The following is a 6,444-nucleotide window of genomic DNA, read 5'->3' as shown; positions in this document are numbered from 1 at the left end:
GTGGGGCTGGGGTGACTCCCAGAGCCGAGGTGACACCAGGACGGGTCGGGCTGCTCCTTCTCTGGGCAATCCATTGGCCGTGCCCATGCTCTGAAAGGGACACTCATTCCTGGGGCCCAGTCTCCTTGGAGGAAGCACAACCTGGGGCCAGAGATAAGCAGAGGGGCCTGCCCTCACAGCCCTCTCCAGGGCCCCTCGTGGCTTTATGGCGTCTGGACTCCATCCCCCAACTCCTCCATCCCCCTCTTTGCCTCCCCCCATGCCAGGCTGTAGCCCCAGAGGCCAGGCCAGATGTGCAGGAAGCTTATCAGCGGTTTCAGGGGGTCTGCAAGGCCGATAAGAGGTAAAGAGACCTCACATTGCTGGCGGCTGCAGAAGGGCAGGCACCACGTCCCTGGTGGCTTTGATCCTGGTGGTGACGTGTCCCCAGAACAGCGCTTACAGTTCATCCTCGTGGTTCGATGGTTCCCAATAAATTTCCCAGCATCAAAACTACCCATTGAAATTAATTTTCTTTGCTAAACGTGTGCCGTAACCATCTGCCTTCCAGAAAACGAGTTGCTGCGTATGACTACTTCTACAATAATGATTCCTTAATTGTCTCCTCACTTTTAATCAAAACAAGAGCGTTTATTTCTTACGAAATATGTCATGCGAGGGTGTGAACTTGCTGAATCATTTCAGAACGTCCTGTTTGAAACCGAACGAAGGTGAACGAGATATGGGAGGGACAAAGGGCAGGTGGGGAGTCCACGGGGCGACATTTTGGAGACCCAGAGCGCACGGGGCAGGGATTCAGAGGGATTGGCCTAGAAATGTGGGTTTATGAGTGGGGGGCCATCGGAAGAGGAAGGAAGAGGGAAGGGAAGCTGACTCTGGCGGGTGAGAATATGCGGTTGAGTCTCTGGGCGGGAGCAGAGAAGTCTCACAGCATGTGACTGAAGATGCCAACACAGAATAAAAAAATCTGTGCAACAGGATCTACAGATCACTAGAGGGACGTTTAAAGGAATGGCAGAACCAGCCAAGATGCCAGCAACGTCATTTCTGGGCCTGAAACCCTTCTATCTTTATTTATTTTTTTTTTTTTCCTTTTCCTGGGGAGCCCCTGGGATCACCAGGCTGAGGTGCTGTAAGAATGTTAGGAGGCTGGGAGGTGGGTCTCCCCTGCCCCTGTTCTCCTACAGGCACCGTGCAAGCCCTCAAAAGCTCCCCAAAGAGTCTTTTCAGTTAATTCCTCCACCAATGAAGACGGCAGTGGGTTTAGGGTCTGGAACCCTCCGTTTGAGTTGCAATCTTGCCACTCCTTGGCTGGGTCACCTTTGGCAAATGACTGAACCTCTCTGAGTATCACTTTCTCCCCGAAACTCTCTGGCTCTCCAATAAATCATGAAGTTCGGCTCTTCTTTCTGCAGGAAGAAACAATACTATCTGCTAGAAAGCGGGGAAAGGTAATAATTGAATCATAATTGTATCATTTATTGGAGGGTGGTTTCAGTTATTCTAATGAATAGTATGATTATTTTAATTTTTTAAATCCTAGAATATTTGAAACACACTGGAAAAAGGAAGAGACTGGTAAATCGGCGCCGTGGTCCCACCACCCAGATCAGGTAAATGTTAGCATTTTTGTCCTACACTCAAGTTCTTTTTTTTTTTTTTTTTAATCAAATGTTACTGATGAAGTTGAAATCCTGTTTTCCTTTCAGTGCTTTTCCTCCTCCCTGCTCTCCAGAAGCAACTATTTTCATGCTTGTGATGTGTCTCCAGTCTACTTTCCTTTGCTTCTGAGAAGTTGCGAAAATCTCAAAGAGAGACCAGTATCATAAGGGACATATACTTTTGCACCTTATTTTCTTATTAGACAATGCCTTTTTGCAACCAATGCACGTTAAATCATGGACATTTGATTCATCGTCTTTACCGTCGTGGAATGTTTCACGGAATGAAAATGTCAGAGTTTGCTCATTTTTCTGAGGGACTCTTCTGGATGTTTCTTTCTTTTATTTTTTTTTTAATCATAGCCAATAATGAGGCAGTAATGAACATCCTCGCTTCATCTCCTCGTGAGAGCTTGTCCCCAGAAATGAAACAGCTTTACCAGATACGATGAAACTACCCTCTAAAAAAACTGTTATCAGTTTACAGGTGTGAAAGCAGCTCAGGGGAGTTCCTGCCTCCCCTATGCTTCTCCTTATCCACACCCCAGTGGTTGGTATTATGAGACTTTATCTTTTTCTATTTGGTCTGTATAAAATCGCATCACACTGAAGTTTTAATGTCCCTCTCTGGTTGGCAGACTCGCTCAGCATCTTTCCACACAGCTAAACGGCCACTGTGATTTTTTTCTTCCTGATTACGTGATCCACATCCGTCCCTCTCTCTCTCGCTTTGTCATCGATTTCCAGACAATTTGAACAGGAATAGTTGTCAGTTAACACATTCTGCTTTCCCACGTGGGGGGGTTTCTTTAGCTTTGTTTACTGTGTCTGTTAAAGCCTTACGCTATGTTTACTCGTGTTTTTCCTTATCGGAGGCACTCTTTGGGTCTTGTTTAAGAATTTTTTCTTTATCCTCATAACACAAAAACACTGCCATGTGTTCTGCCAAGTATTTTAAAACATTGCCTTACTTATTAAGTCTGTCAAGCCTCTCAAATTTATTTCTGAGGAGGGTATAAGGCGGAGATTAAATATCCATTGTTTTCTGAGTGGATAGCCAGTTGTCCTGCTCTTTTCATTATGTTGTCTGTTACTTTTCCACTGTGTTCTCTACAGCTTGTCCAGTTTCCATGAGTTTGTTTTCGGTTCTCTGTTCTCTGTTCCACTGGTTACTTTTTTGTTATTTCTATATCAATACCCCCATACATTAATTTCTATGACTTTCTATGAGTCTTCGTACCTGCTAGGAAAATTCTCCTGCCCCTCTGTTCTCCTTTTTCAAAACTTATTGATCTTTTATATTTCTCTATAAATTTTAGACATATCATATCAAGACCCACACTGCTGGGCTCACTGGATATGACCAACTTGTGTTAATTTAAGATTCATAAACACAGCTGATCTCTTTGTTTATATGTTCTTTTATGTCCTTGAATAAAGCTGTATCATTTTCTCCATAATGTTGTAAACTTTAAAAAGTTTTTTTACAGCACAGAGGTCTTATTTTTTTATATAAGACCTATTATGCCGTGAACTCATAGGGAAAGGGTTCCTGCAGCCCAGGGTCCTTCTCATGGGTTCTGAGCTTCTCTGGGTAGAGCAGGCTGGTTCCAGGTGAACCCACTACCTTTCTCTTTGGCTTCCTTCTTTTTCAGATCACTGTCCTTCACGTGCTCCAGGAGACTGTCTCGACTCTAAGAGGCTTAATATGCTCAATACATGTATTAGTTCTCTTGGCAAGAATCTTATCCTTGTTTGTTTACGTTACTGTGGGGTAACACAGTCGGCTCTTCCGATTTCACCATGGTGACCTTTGTGGGTCATTCTGTTTGGAACAGTGCCCAGTCCCTCAATGTCCTCAACATCACATTCCTCATAGATTCACAGGAATGTGGCCAAAGGCACAATTCCATGTTTCCGAAAAGACCCAGAGAATACACAGGAGGGCCAGTCCTCTTCCCTTTGTGTTGGTTATTTGGCCAATTCCTGGCCATTTGTAAACATGGTGTCTTATATTTATACCTTACAGTTTTGTTGCTATTGTAAACGGAGTTAGTTTTTAAGTTGCATTTCCAATTATTTTTTGGTGTTTTACATGAACGTTATTTATTTTTATTCTTCATTAATTATTGACAAAAATTATGTGTGTCTGTGTTTCTAAAGAGTGACAAAATAATGAACCATGAGAAACCCATCTACCAGTAAAGAAGATGTCACACACACACACACACACACAAAATGGAATATTATTCAGCCATCAAAAAATGAAATCTTACCACTTCCATTTTTTCTTTTTTAAAAAAGAAACCCATTTTTTTATTTTAAAAAAAGAGCACACTATTCTTAGGATAGTCCTCTGTGCCTTCCTCCTCCTACTATCCTCTCCCTCTACTCCTCAGGGGAAGAGCTTCTGTCCTGAATTGTGTTTTAAACACTCTCTTGGAATTTTTTAAAGCTTTACACTGTGTGTTTCTATCTCACAGAATACATTTTATGTCTTGCCTGGTTTTGTCCTCTGTCTAAATGGAATCATACTGTACATCTTCTTCTCCTCAGTGTCAGGCCCACTGCCAGCCCTGCAGGTACATGTCCTGTAATATACTCCTCACCTCTGTAATTATACGACTACACCCACTTCTTTATCCATTCTATCACTGATGGACTTGTGCACTCTTCCAGTCATTTGCTATTGTCAACATTCCATCTTGAGCCTCCGTAGAATTTGCTGTGTCCCATGAAGCGGAGTATCACTAGGATACATCTAGGGTTAGAATTGCGGAGTCACAGGGTGCACACATCTTCAAATTTACTAGGTGATGCCAAGTCGTTTCTCCAGGTATCCCCACCATAAGCAGTATGTTATGTGTTGTTTCGTGTCCCCCCCCCCCCCCAGTGCTGGATATGGTCAGATTATAAAATCTTAAGTATTTTTGTGGGCATTTAAAAAACATGTTAAAGGGTATTTAATTGAAGCTTTGCTTCTAAATCTATAAGTGGAAACAAACTGCCCTCCTCACCCATCCACCAGTTTGCTGATGTTGGCAAAGCCTGAACTTAATAAGGGGGAAAAGAGACACAGAAATATTTTGTAAATTGCAAAGTTTTCCACATGCTTAGGGTGTTATGAACATCAGTAAATTAAGATTCTCTTGGAGCATCAATAAGCAATGTTAGAGCACAATTTCAGCCCCTTCCCCTCTAGGCTGAGTGATTCCCAGACTCAGAATGTCCATAACACTGTAGCTAGAGGCAACGCATCACACTGGGACAGACATGGTGGTCTCAGCCCATCTTCTGAAAAAGGAGCAGCTTCTGATTTCACAGCATCTTGAGCTGGGTTGGTGCTGAAATCAAGACAAGGTGAATTAAAAAGCAATAACTTGGAGCACCTGGGTGGTTCTGTAGGCTAATTGTGTGTTTCTTGATTTCGGCTCTGGCCATGATCTTAGGGTTGTGAGATGGAGCCCCATATCAGGCTCCACATGGAGGCTATTTAAGATTCTCTCTTTCCCTCTGCTTTCCCCTGTCCTGCTCTCCACCTCTAAAAAGAAAGAAAAGAAAAGAAAAGAAAAGAAAAGAAAAGAAAAGAAAAGAAAAGAAAAGAAAAGAAAGGGCAGTAACCCCAGAGCAGTTTTCCTTATCTTTGTATGGCAGCCAGAAAATTCTTTTTTTCCTTAAGACTTTACTTATTTGAGAGAGAGAACACAGGAGCAAAGAGAGAAGCAGGCTTCCCACTGAGCAGAGAGCCCAGTGTGGGACTCGATTCTAGGACCCTGAGATCATGACCTGAGCTGAAGGCAGACACTTAAACGACTAAGCCACTCAGGTGCCCTGAGAAAATTCTTAAAAAATAAGTAGAACTGCATTTTGGGAATTTGACTGCAAATGTTTTAGCAATGTATACCCAATGTCCAAATAATTCCCAGGATCCTTTCACTGTGAAGGGATCAATACCTAAATGATTACTGCTGACTTGACTGTTTTCTGCATAATTGTGCTCTGTTTTTCTATTTTTTTCCTTCTGTTCCTTCAAGACTTACTCAATTTCAGGGCAGTCCCTTACTCTATTCTGTGATCTACACACCCACTCTGACAATCTACAGACCTGAAATGTTCTGCAAATGCAGAAGGGGATTTCATGTTATTAGCACTTTTGCAAATCAGGTAGGCTTAAACTATGAGAATTTTTGCCTAATAATTCTGTTGGTTTAAATCACCCGTGGCTGTGAACGTGCAATGCTGGCTTCAGCAGTCAAAGTGCTCCAGAACACACAAAACCGATGATTAAGCTTCTAGGTGTATTCAGGAAGAAAAGATAAGGGTTTGTTCAGGTCTCTCTGCTACTGACTGAGGTCCAGGCAGTTGTGTTTTATAGAAGAGCTCAGTTAGAGCATCGTGAGACAAACTCCCGCAAGATATGATCTGTACGTGCCTCCGTGCGTGTGTGAGTTACTGAGATTTTGAAGTTGACGAAGCCAGGAAGAATCTGCAGTTCATGAAAACAGAAACCAGGTCTCTGAGGTTGTAAGTATATGAGTATGTGTAAATAGAGTGTATTTTATGAAGACAGATTGCACATGGACCACTTGGGAAAAAATCTCAACTCTTGACTTTTCTTGGTCTTCCCAGGGAGGAGCAGTATCCAGGATCCATAAGCATCCAAAATATAATTACGCAGCACCTACTACGTGTCAGGCATGGTGCTAAGGGCAGGCGATAAAATGTGGACCGAAGAACAGGGTCCCTGCCTTCCTGGAGCTGATCCTCTAGTAGGACTGACAGG

At 42.9% G+C, this 6,444-nt stretch overlaps 1 long non-coding RNA gene across 1 annotated transcript; it reads left to right on the top strand.

The window, feature by feature from the left end:
• Positions 1 to 442: 442 nt before the first annotated feature.
• Positions 443 to 6,444, top strand: LOC116584867. Its single transcript, XR_004283355.1, has 3 exons — positions 443 to 1,451; positions 1,544 to 1,613; positions 6,291 to 6,444. It is a non-coding gene; the product is annotated as an uncharacterized LOC116584867 (long non-coding RNA).

The sequence above is a fragment of the Mustela erminea genome, chromosome 2 (genome assembly GCF_009829155.1).
Source record: "Mustela erminea isolate mMusErm1 chromosome 2, mMusErm1.Pri, whole genome shotgun sequence".
NCBI lineage: Eukaryota > Metazoa > Chordata > Mammalia > Carnivora > Mustelidae > Mustela > Mustela erminea.
Note: the sequence above shows the minus strand (reverse complement) of the source record. Positions and strands in the feature narration are given on the sequence as shown.